The following is an 11,291-nucleotide window of genomic DNA, read 5'->3' as shown; positions in this document are numbered from 1 at the left end:
AAGAAAGCAAAAGTCCAGGACCAGATGGCTTCACGGGTGAATTCCACTAAACATTTAAACAAGAGTTAATACATATTATTCACAACTTTTAAAAACACACACACACACAAGAGGTAGAAAGAGGTAGAAAATCACCATTACCCTGATACCAAAACCAAATAAAGACACCAAAACAAAAAAAAACAAAAAACAAAACCAAAAATACCAACAGAACTACAGGGCAATATCTCTGACAAACATAGATCCAAAAGTTTTCAATACAATATTAGCAAATGGAGTAAAACAGTACTTTTTTTAAAAAATCATTCACTGTGATCAAGTGGGATTTATTCCTAAGATGCAAACATGGTCCAACATTTGCAAATCAATGTGATACTTCACATCAGTAAGAGAAAAGATAAAAACCATATGATCATTTCAAGGATGCAGAAAAAGCATTTGACAAAGCATTTGACAATATCCATTCATGATTTTTTAAAAAAAGTCCTCAACAAAGTTGATTTAGAGGGAACATACCTCATCACAATAAAGGCTTTATATGAAAAGCCCACAGCTAACATCCATCCTCAATGAGGAAAAACTAAGAGCTTTTTCCCCAAGGTCAGGCACAACAGAAGGATGTTCACTCTCACCACTTTTATTCAGCACAGTACTGGAATTCCCAGCCATGGCAATCAGGTAACAAAGAAACAAAAGGCACCCCAAGTAGTAACTAAGAGATAAAAATTTCACTACTTGCAGAAGACATGATACTGTACAAAAATCCCTAAGGAGTCCACCAAAAATCTACTAGAACAGATCTATGAATTCAGTTCAGTCACAGAATACAGATCAATGTACAGAAATCCATTGCATTCCTCTACACTAACAATAAAATGGCAGAAAGAGAAATTAAGAAAACCATCCCATTTACACTTGCACTGAAAATGATAAAATACTAGGAATAAACTTTACTGAGGAAGTATAAAATCTGTATTATGAAAACTATAAAACCATGATGAAATAAATCAAAGATGACACAAACAAATACGAGGTGTCCATGTTCATGGATTGGGAGAACAAACATCATTAAAAGATATATACTACCCAAAGCAATCTACAGATTTAATGAAATCCCTATCAAAATATCATCAGCATTTTTCACAGAGCTAGAACAAATAATCCCAAAATTTGTTGGGAGCCACATAAGACCTCGAATAGCCAAAACAGTCTTGAAAAAGATAAATAAAACTGGAAGTATCACAATCCCAGGTTTCAAGCAATACTACAAAGCTAGAGTGATCAAAACAGTCATGGTACTGGTACAAAAAGAGACAATTAAATCAATGGAACAGAATACAGAGCCCAGAAATAAACCCATGATTACATGATCAATTAATCTTCCACAAGGGACAAAGAATATGCAATGAGAAAAAGACAAATCTCTTCAACAAATGGTGTTGGGAAAACTGGACAGCTAGATCCAAAAAGATGAAACCAGACCCCCAGCTTTCAGTATACCCCAAAATAAACTCAAAATGGATTAAGGTCCTAAAACTGTGAACTGAAACCCTAAAAATACTAGAAAAAAGTATAGGCAGTAATTTCTCTGACATCAGCCATAGCAACATTTTTCTAGATAAGTCTCGTGAGGCAAGGGAAATAAAAGCAAAAAAAAAAAAAAAACAAACAAACAAACAAAAAAAAAGAATGGTGACTACACCAAAGTTAAATGCTTTTACACAGCCAAAGAAACAATCAACAAAACTAAAAGACAACCTATGGAAAAAGAGAAAATATTTGCAAATGACATATCCAATAAGGATTTAGTGTCCAAAATATATAAAGAACATATGCAACTCAACACCAGAAAAACCCCCAAATAATCCAATTTAAAAATGAGTAGAAGATATGAACAGATATTTCTCCTAAGAAGTTAGATGGACAACAGACCCAAAAAAGACACTCAACATCGCGCATCATCAGGGAAATGAAAGTCAAAACCATGAGATATTACCTCACACTAGTGAGAATGGCTAAAATCAACAACACAAGAAACCAAAGTTTGTTGAGGCTTTGGAGAAAAAGGTACCCTCATGCACTGTTGGTGGGAGTGCAAACTGGTATAGCCACTGTAGAAGACAGTATGGAGGTTCCTCACAAATTTAACAGAAGTACCCTATGATTCAGTAATCAAACTACTGGTATTCACCCAAAGAATACAAAAAACACTAATTCAAAAGGATATATGCAACCCTATATTTATTGCAGTATTACTTAGTTACCAAATTATGCAAACAGCCCACATGGTCCATTGATAGATGAATGGATACCAAAAAGGTATACACACACACACACACACACACACACACACACACACACACACACAACAAAAAAACAGAATATTATTCAGCCTTAAAAAAAAGGAATGACATTTTCACAATATTTATTCTTCCAATCCAGGAGCATGGAACATTTTTCCATTTTTTGGTGTCTTCCTCAATTTCTTTCATGAGTACTTTATAATTTTCTGTGTATAGATTCTTAGTCTCTTTGGTTAGGTTTATTCCTAGGTATCTTATAGTTTTGGGTACAATTGTAAATGGGATTGACTCCTTAATTTCTCTTTCTTCAGTCTTGTTGTTGGTGTACAGAAATGCAACTGATTTCTGTGCATTGATTTTATATCCTGACACTTTACTGAATTCCTGTACAAGTTCTAGCAGTTTTGGAGTGGAGTCTTTTGGGTTTTCCACATATAGTATCATATCATCTGTGAAGAGTGATAGTTTGACTTCTTCTTTACCAATTTGGATGCCTTTAATTTCTTTTTGTTGTCTGATTGCTGAGGCTAGGACTTCTAGTACTATGTTGAATAGCAGTGGTGATAATGGACATCCCTGCCGTGTTCCTGACCTTAACGGAAAAGCTTTCAGTTTTTCTCCATTGAGAATGATATTTGTGGTGGGTTTTTCATAGATGGCTTTGATAATATTGAGGTATGTGCCCTCTATCCCTACACTTTGAAGAGTTTTGATCAGGAAGGGATGCTGTACTTTGTCAAATGCTTTTTCAGCATCTATTGAGAGTATCATATGGTTCTTGTTCTTTCTTTTATTAATGTGTTCTATCACATTGATTGATTTGCGGATGTTGAACCAACCCTGCAGCCCTGGAATAAATCCCACTTGATCGTGGTGAATAATCCTTTTAATGTACTGTTGAATCCTATTGGCTAGTATTTTGGCGAGAATTTTTGCGTCTGTGTTCATCAAGGATATTGGTCTGTAGTTCTCTTTTTTGGTGGGATCCTTGTCTGGTTTTGGGATCAAGGTGATGCTGGCCTCATAAAATGAGTTTGGAAGTTTTCCTTCCATTTCTATTTTTTGGAACAGGTCAACTAATCTTCGACAAAGCAGGAAAGAATGTCCAATGGAAAAAAGACAGCGTCTTCAATAAATGGTGCTGGGAAAATTGGACAGCCACATGCAGAAAAATGAAATTGGACCACTTCCTTTCACCACACACGAAAATAGACTCCAAATGGATGAAGGATCTCAATGTGAGAAAGGAATCCATCAAAATCCTTGAGGAGAATGCAGGCAGCAACCTCTTCGACCTCAGCCACAGCAACATCTTCCTAGGAACAACGGCAAAGGCAAGGGAAGCAAGGGCAAAAATGAACTATTGGGATTTCATCAAGACCAAAAGCTTTTGCACAGCAAAGGAAACAGTTAACAAAACCAAAAGACAACTGACAGAATGGGAGAAGATATTTGCAAACGACATATCAGATAAAGGGCTAGTATCCAAAATCTATAAGGAACTTAGCAAACTCAACACCCAAAGAACAAACAATCCAATCAAGAAATGGGCAGAGGACATGAACAGACATTTCTGCAAAGAAGACATCCAGATGGCCAACAGACACATGAAAAAGTGCTCCACGTCACTCGGCATCAGGGAAATACAAATCCAAACCACAATGAGATATCACCTCACACCAGTCAGAATGGTTAAAATTAACAAGTCAGGAAATGACAGATGCTGGCGAGGATGCGGAGAAAGGGGAACCCTCCTCCACTGTTGGTGGGAATGCAAGCTGGTGCAACCACTCTGGAAAACAGCATGGAGGTTCCTCAAAATGTTGAAAATAGAACTACCCTATGACCCAGCAATTGCACTACTGGGTATTTACCCTAAAGATACAAACATAGTGATCCGAAGGGGCACGTGTACCCGAATGTTTATAGCAGCAATGTCTACAATAGCCAGACTATGGAAAGAACCTAGATGTCCATCAACAGATGAATGGATAAAGAAGAGGTGGTATATATACACAATGGAATACTATGGAGCCATCAAAAGAAATGAAATCTTGCCATTTGCGACGACGTGGATGGAACTAGAGCGTATCATGCTTAGTGAAATAAGTCAATCGGAGAAAGACAACTATCATATGATCTCCCTGATATGAGGACATGGAGAAGCAACATGGGGGGGTAGGGGGATAGGAGAAGAATAAATGAAACAAGATGGGATTGGGAGGGAGACAAACCATAAATGACTCTTAATCTCACAAAACAAACTGGGGGTTGCTGAAGGGATGTGGGATTGGGAGAGGGGGAGAGGGCTATGGACATTGGGGAGGGGAGGCGAACCATAAGAGACTATGACTCTGAAAAACAACCTGAGGGTTTTGAAGGGTCAGGGGTGGGAGGTTGGGGCAACCTGAGGGTTTTGAAGGGTCAGGGGTGGGAGGTTGGGGGAACAGGTGGTGGGTAATGGGGAGGGCACGTTTTGCATGGAGCACTGGGTGTTGTGCAAAAAGAATGAATACTGTTACGCTGAAAAAATAAATAAAATGGAAAAAAAAAAAAAAAAAGGAATGAGGGGCGCCTGAGTGGCTCAGTGGGTTAAAGCCTCTGCCTTCGGCTCAGGTCATGACCCCAGGGTTCTGGGATGGAGCCCCGCATTGGGCTCTCTGCTCCACGGGGAGCCTGCTTCCTCCTCCCTCTCTGCCTGCCTCTCTGCCTAGTTGTGATTTCTTTCTGTCAAATAAATAAAATATTAAAAAAAAAAGAATGAAATCTTGCCATTTACAATGACATGGATGGAGTTAGAGTATAAATGCTAAGCAAGGGGCATCTGGGTGGCTCAGTGGCTTAAAGCCTCTGCCTTCAGCTCAGGTCATGATCTCAGGGTCCTGGAATCGAGTCCCGCAATGGGCTCTCCACTCAGCAGGGAGCCTGCTTCTCCCTCTCTCTCTGCCTGCCTCTCTGCCTGTTTGTGATCTCTATCTGATAAAAAAATAAAATCTTTTTACAAAATGCTAAGCAAAATAAGACATTGAGAAGAAGATAAATACCATATGGTTTACTCATATGTAGAATTTAAGAAACAAAGGATCAGGAACAAAAAGAGACAAATAAAAAAACGGACTTTTAACTACAGAGAACAAACTGGTGATTATTAGAGGGGAGGTGGGTGGGGGAAGGATGAAATAGATGAAGGGGATTAAGAGTAGCCTTATCTTGATGAGCACTGAGTAATATATGGAAGTGTTGAGTCACTATATTGTACACTTGAAATTAATATAAAATTGCGTGTTAACTATACTGGAATTGTCATTTTTAAAAAATAAAATGAGCTGAAGTGAAAAAATGGAAATGAAATGAAAAAAAGGAAAAATTATAGCTTAGTGGTGGCTGTTCAACTCTATAAATTTATTAAAAATTAATTCATACACTTAAAATGGGTAAATATTTTAAATTATACTTCAATAAGGCTTTTAAACAGTAAGTGTGATAAATTTTTTTAAAAAGATACTCATGAAATAGAATGGTAAAACTAACCATAAATAACAAAGCATATGCCATACATAGATGTCCACTGAAGTGTTTGTATCATTTTCATGTATACCTTTAAGAACACTGTGCTGGTAAACTTGGTGCTTAGGTGAACCAAATTATTTAGACGCTTTTTCTTTCAGTTTATAGTACAAAGTTCCTGGTTTTGCTACATAACTATTGTCCAGTGTGCTTTTTCCATCACTTTTGTTTATTTTAAGTGTTGTATACACTACACTAGGGTGTTTCCTCTAACTCTTTTTGTAATTTTCCATTTTGAAAGTAACACATGCTAATTACATAACAAATGAGAGTAAAACAAACCTCCTGTTGGCCCACCATCCAGTAACAACCAGTATCAATAACTTCCCACATTTCTAGTCTTTTTGCTCTGCATCTTTTTTTATACTATATAGAAGCTCATGTACATTTTAATGTCTATTTTTCAGTATATTAATTATAGATCTGCTAAATATAGAAAAATATAGATTAGAATTTCTCCTCCTATTTCATTAAGTGAAGGGTCATTTGCTGGATCTTCTGGCTTGTATGTACAGAAGGTTTTGTTGAGGCTAGAAATTAAATCTCTGCTTCAACATGACCTTGCAAAATACAATGATATGTTTGCACAACAGTGAGCTTTGAGTTGTTCTTGATACAGTAGAACTACCATGGTGTCCTTGAAGGGATTTTCTACTCCTCTGTGTTATTCTCTTTGTTCAGAGAGCAAACTGAGATGACAGCATTGAAAGTGTTTCCCCTATACCATCATAGTAACCAAGGAGGAATTTATCAGAATGGGGGGGAGGTACGGGAGATTGTGGCATGAAAACAAAATAAAGACATCAAAAGTGGTTTTTTTAATTTAAAATAAGTGTAAGATAGTTCTGGGGAGTGAGGAGGAGGATGAGTCTTACCCAGAGCAATTTAAATTTCATCTTATTCTAATCAGAGGGCTGTCAGTGCTCTCTGAAATTCTGATTTGTCCCGGTGGCCTCCTCCTGCCTAGTTTGGAAGTAAATATTAAGGGAAGCGGTGGTGCAAGTAAATACAGAGTTGGCACCCTTACTTATGTATCTGTTTTACAGTTGCTTAATGACAGGAAGAGATGTAATTTAAAGGGAGAAATTGGCAATTAGTTAGCTTCTTGAAATAATTACCATGTATAGGGAAAGGAGTCCGAACTCAGCGACCTGCCAATGACACATGGCTTATAACCTTGCACGCCCATTACCATTTCCAATACGACCAACCTCTTCTCTGGCAGCAGCTCATTCTTTTTCCCTTACACAGTCATTAAAAAGTAAGGCTGAGGGGCGCCTGGGTGGCTCAGTGGGTTAAGCCGCTGCCTTCGGCTCAGGTCATGATCTCGGGGTCCTGGGATCGAGTCCCGCATCGGGCTCTCTGCTCAGCGGCGAGCCTGCTTCCCTCTCTCTCTCTCTGCCTGCCTCTCTGTCTACTTGTGATCTCTCTCTGTCAAGTAAATAGATAAAATCTTTTGAAAAAAAAAAAAAAAAGTAAGGCTGAAAGCCATTCACCTCCTCCAGGGCAAAGCAGGAGAAAGAAACCGAGACATCATCAGAATCTCCTTTCCAGGGCTGATTGTGTCCCCAGGGAAAGACATCACTCCTAATCAGTTCTGAAAGCAGTGGCTATTTCCCTTTTACAGGGAAAACAAAATCATCCCTCTATGGAGTTCTAAGATTTCAGGGGGGCTATAAAAGAAACGGTCTTAAAGGGAAAGATGATCAAGTGGGGCCTTCACAAGAGGGTGGCTTATTTGAGAGCAACGTCCCTCCTTTGAAAGGTGGCATTGTGATGTTGCACTCATGGCAATGAAAGCAGCAATGGCTTGTCCATCAGAAATCCTGGGATGGAGTGCAGTTCTGAACTTCCTCGCTGTGTGGCCCTGGGTTACTTACTTGAACTTCCTGGGCCTCAAATTTCTCATTTGTCAAGGAGATATGTTAATACCACTCCTTGGTATAATTGATGGTTCAAACGAGAATGCATTAGAAATATCTATGATTATTATTGTTGTTGTTGTTAGAAAGGGATAGTGAACCCAGGCATGAGTTATTACCTTGTGAAATTAAAAACTGAGTAAGGAAAATATACAAAAGAAGTAGACAAATGGACAGACTGCTGAGAAGGGAGAAAGGGAGATGAACTTGCAGCTGGTGATCAGGGAGGAAGGTAGCATATAGTCTGAAACTTGAAGAAGGAGAAAGTGCCAGTCATGAGTAAGAACTGGGCGGGGCAGGGGGCGGGGAGCAACAAGCAGAAGTCCTGTAGGAGATAAAATAGCTCCATGATTCGAAGAAAATAAAGCAAGATTTTTAACTCTGTAACATATGAAATGAGTGCTACAGTAGCATAAAATGGGAATGGAGAGAGATTCTGGAAACTTCTTTCCTATCTTTCACTTAAATTCTGAGACAGAAAGATGTGGATGTGGCAGCTTCCCCTGAGCTGGAGAACAACAACATGGCAGTTCATGCTAAACAATAACAGACTTAAATTCTGAAATTTGACCTGACCACCCTCACTATAATTCCAAGTCCTTATGTGCATTAAGCCCACAACATTTCAACCTTCTCCCATTGGTAAAATATAGGAAGACAAGAAATGAAGCCTGTTTTATGACGACCACTTGAGACCATAACTTGCCACCCATGTCACCTCTCCAGTGTGGAAGGGTGAATCACTGAGATTCCTTGGAGAGAAAGTTTAAACTCTTTAATCTCAAATTAAGAGCAGCAGAGTTAGGCCCCATCTGCCACTTTTCCATTCTAGCCATTTTCTGCTGCTTGTTAACTGATCTGAGCAGTCGTTCCAGTCAGTTGGAAAGGTTAGTGCATTGTTTATGGGCACCCCCATCAGGAAATTGTTTAAAAAAAAATAGCTTCCCAATTTGTATAGAAGATACATTTGTCTCTTTAAGACACAGACCCAGAATTTCTCTTCTTTACTCTTATAGATCAGAGTAAAGAAGAGAAATTCTGGGTCTGTAGATCTATCCCTAATAGTCACAGCTAAATCCCTGGCGTAGAAACCAGGAGTAATGAGATAATGCCCAAATCTATTCTCTGGCGCTGACTTCTTTCCCACTTACCAAAACTCTGCTGACCACGTCCTAGGTAACTTCCCATTAGTTTATCCCACAGGAAAATTCAGCATACACAAAGCAGAACTGATCACCTTTCTCCAAACCAGCTCCTCCCCAGAAAAGGCACCACCATCCAGCCACAATAGAAGTGATCAGGAAACTGAAATATATGGAGAAAAATGACTTTTGGTTTTGTCTGAGCATGGTACATATACAAACACATTAGACGGGAGGAATTTTGTTCATGGTATTCCATCAAGTGAGACTATAAGTAAAGACCTATTTGAAACATAATTCTTCTTTTCTACTCTTGTAGTCATTTTCCAAAGAGTATAATGGCCCTTATTTTCACTACATCTGTATCTTTGGGAAATGTTGACAAAGAAAAGCAAAACTGGGGGCATCACATTGCCTGACACATAGACCAGTGGAACAGACTAGAAATAGTCAACGAAACAAAGAGGCAACCCACGAAATGAGAGACGATATTTGCAAATGACACTACAGACAAAGGGCTGATATCCAAGATCTATGGAAACAAATTTTTTTACAAACTCATTTGGCAGCAAAACCTGGCCTGACTGAACCCAATTGATGACAAAACATAAATTCAAGGGCTATTTTAAAGTCATTATTTATCAGCAGGCAGTCTCCTTGGGTTTCTCTCCATCCCCCTCCCTCTCCTGACATGTTTCTGCTCTTGCCCTTACTCTCTCACCACCGCCCACGACAAATGTCTTAAATAAATAAATAAATAAATAAATAAATAAATAAATAAAATGCTACTATGTCGTTTGTCTTCAAAATTCTTGTCCAGGCCTCACAATATTTTAAGGGTCTTTAACTTTCTGTTGTTCGATTCCATACTTAACCCCTAGTCAGACTTCTTTGTGTCTGCCTCTAAGCTAATATAAGGAAAGACCCGTCTTTACCTAAGTTATATTTAATACACTGCTGGAGTAAATTAGAGAAGTGAAATTGCTTCTAGTATTTTGGAGTGTTGAAATCCTGGCAACTACCTTCCACTTGAGAAGTTTTTACGATCACTCTACTCTTTTAGGATAAAAGAACATCCTCAGATGAGTGAGAATTTCTCACTCTCAATTACTTATTTTCCTGGTCTAAGCTAATTCTCTACCCAGGGCAACTTTGTTTCCAGAAAACTTCCAAATACCTTTAAAACTTTAAAAAAAAATTAGAATTAAACTTAAAGGACAAAGCTTTGCGCAGTGGCAGTATCGTAGCCAATGAGGTTTATCCGAGGCACGATTATTGCTAATTGAAAACTTAAAGGACAAAGAAAACCATGAAGTATTAGTGAGAAAACAGATTTTTTTTTTACAACTTCAGAATAACAGAGACCTGTATAACTATTATACTTTATAAAACTTAAAAACAATTTTTAAACAACTGATTATCTTTGGCTACTTTTATGTTAAATTTTCTGCAAAGCAAAAACACCATAAGCAAAGTCAAAAAACAAATAGTAACTTCCAGAAAGTTATATATTAATTTACTTATTAATGAATTCCTATAAGCAATAAAAAATTGATATAAAAGGCAAAAGAAGTGAATAAATAATTCACAGAAAGGAAATACAAATGGTTCTTAAATATAGGAAATACCCTCAATCATTTTCATAATAAGAAAAATGAAAATTAAAATATACTCTTGAATTTATGCAGTTGGCAATGTTTTGAAAATTTGGACACAACTTTTTTGGCAAAGCAGTGGAGAAGAGATGAACTCTTATATGTTGCTGGTGAGAATGCAAATTGGAACAACTCATATAGAGGCAATTTGGCAATATCTATTAAAATTACAAATGCACATATTTGATGTAGCAGTTCCACTTTTAGGAATTTATCATGCAGACATATCAGCAGATTGTAAAAATGACACATGTACATGGTTGGTTATTCATTATGGCACTTTTGCAGCAGAAAAGATCAAAAACTACCTAAATTTCCAGCAATATGAAGTTAGCTATTATCACACATTCACTCAATAGAATACTGCACAGTAACTTAAAAAAAAAAAGGAGGAGGAGGAGGAAGCTCTTTGTGTACTGATATGAAAAGATAGCCAAGACATTTTTTTTAAAATAAAAGAAGAAGAAAAGCACTGGACACAATTATAGCTCATTTTATATAATAGGTGTATATATATATATATATATATATATGTATATATATATATATATATTATGTAAAATCTTTTTACATGTAGATATAGGAGAACATTGCCCAATGTACCAAACCTCACCCAGCACACCAGATCCCCAGGAATTGTCTCCTCTCTTTTAATCAGTACCCCTCCCCACTCCCCTAAACCTACCCTGTATGCTTTAGCCA

The 11,291-nt window shown here is 37.7% G+C and overlaps 1 non-coding gene across 1 annotated transcript; it reads left to right on the top strand.

Moving 5' to 3' along the window:
• Positions 1–10,155: 10,155 nt before the first annotated feature.
• LOC123925320 lies at positions 10,156–10,303 on the top strand. The gene has a single exon (XR_006814944.1). It is a non-coding gene; the product is annotated as a U4 spliceosomal RNA (small nuclear RNA).
• The last annotated feature ends 988 nt before the right edge of the window (positions 10,304–11,291 follow it).

This window comes from Meles meles, chromosome 14 (genome assembly GCF_922984935.1).
Source record: "Meles meles chromosome 14, mMelMel3.1 paternal haplotype, whole genome shotgun sequence".
NCBI lineage: Eukaryota > Metazoa > Chordata > Mammalia > Carnivora > Mustelidae > Meles > Meles meles.
This window is presented reverse-complemented; position numbering and strand designations above follow the sequence as displayed.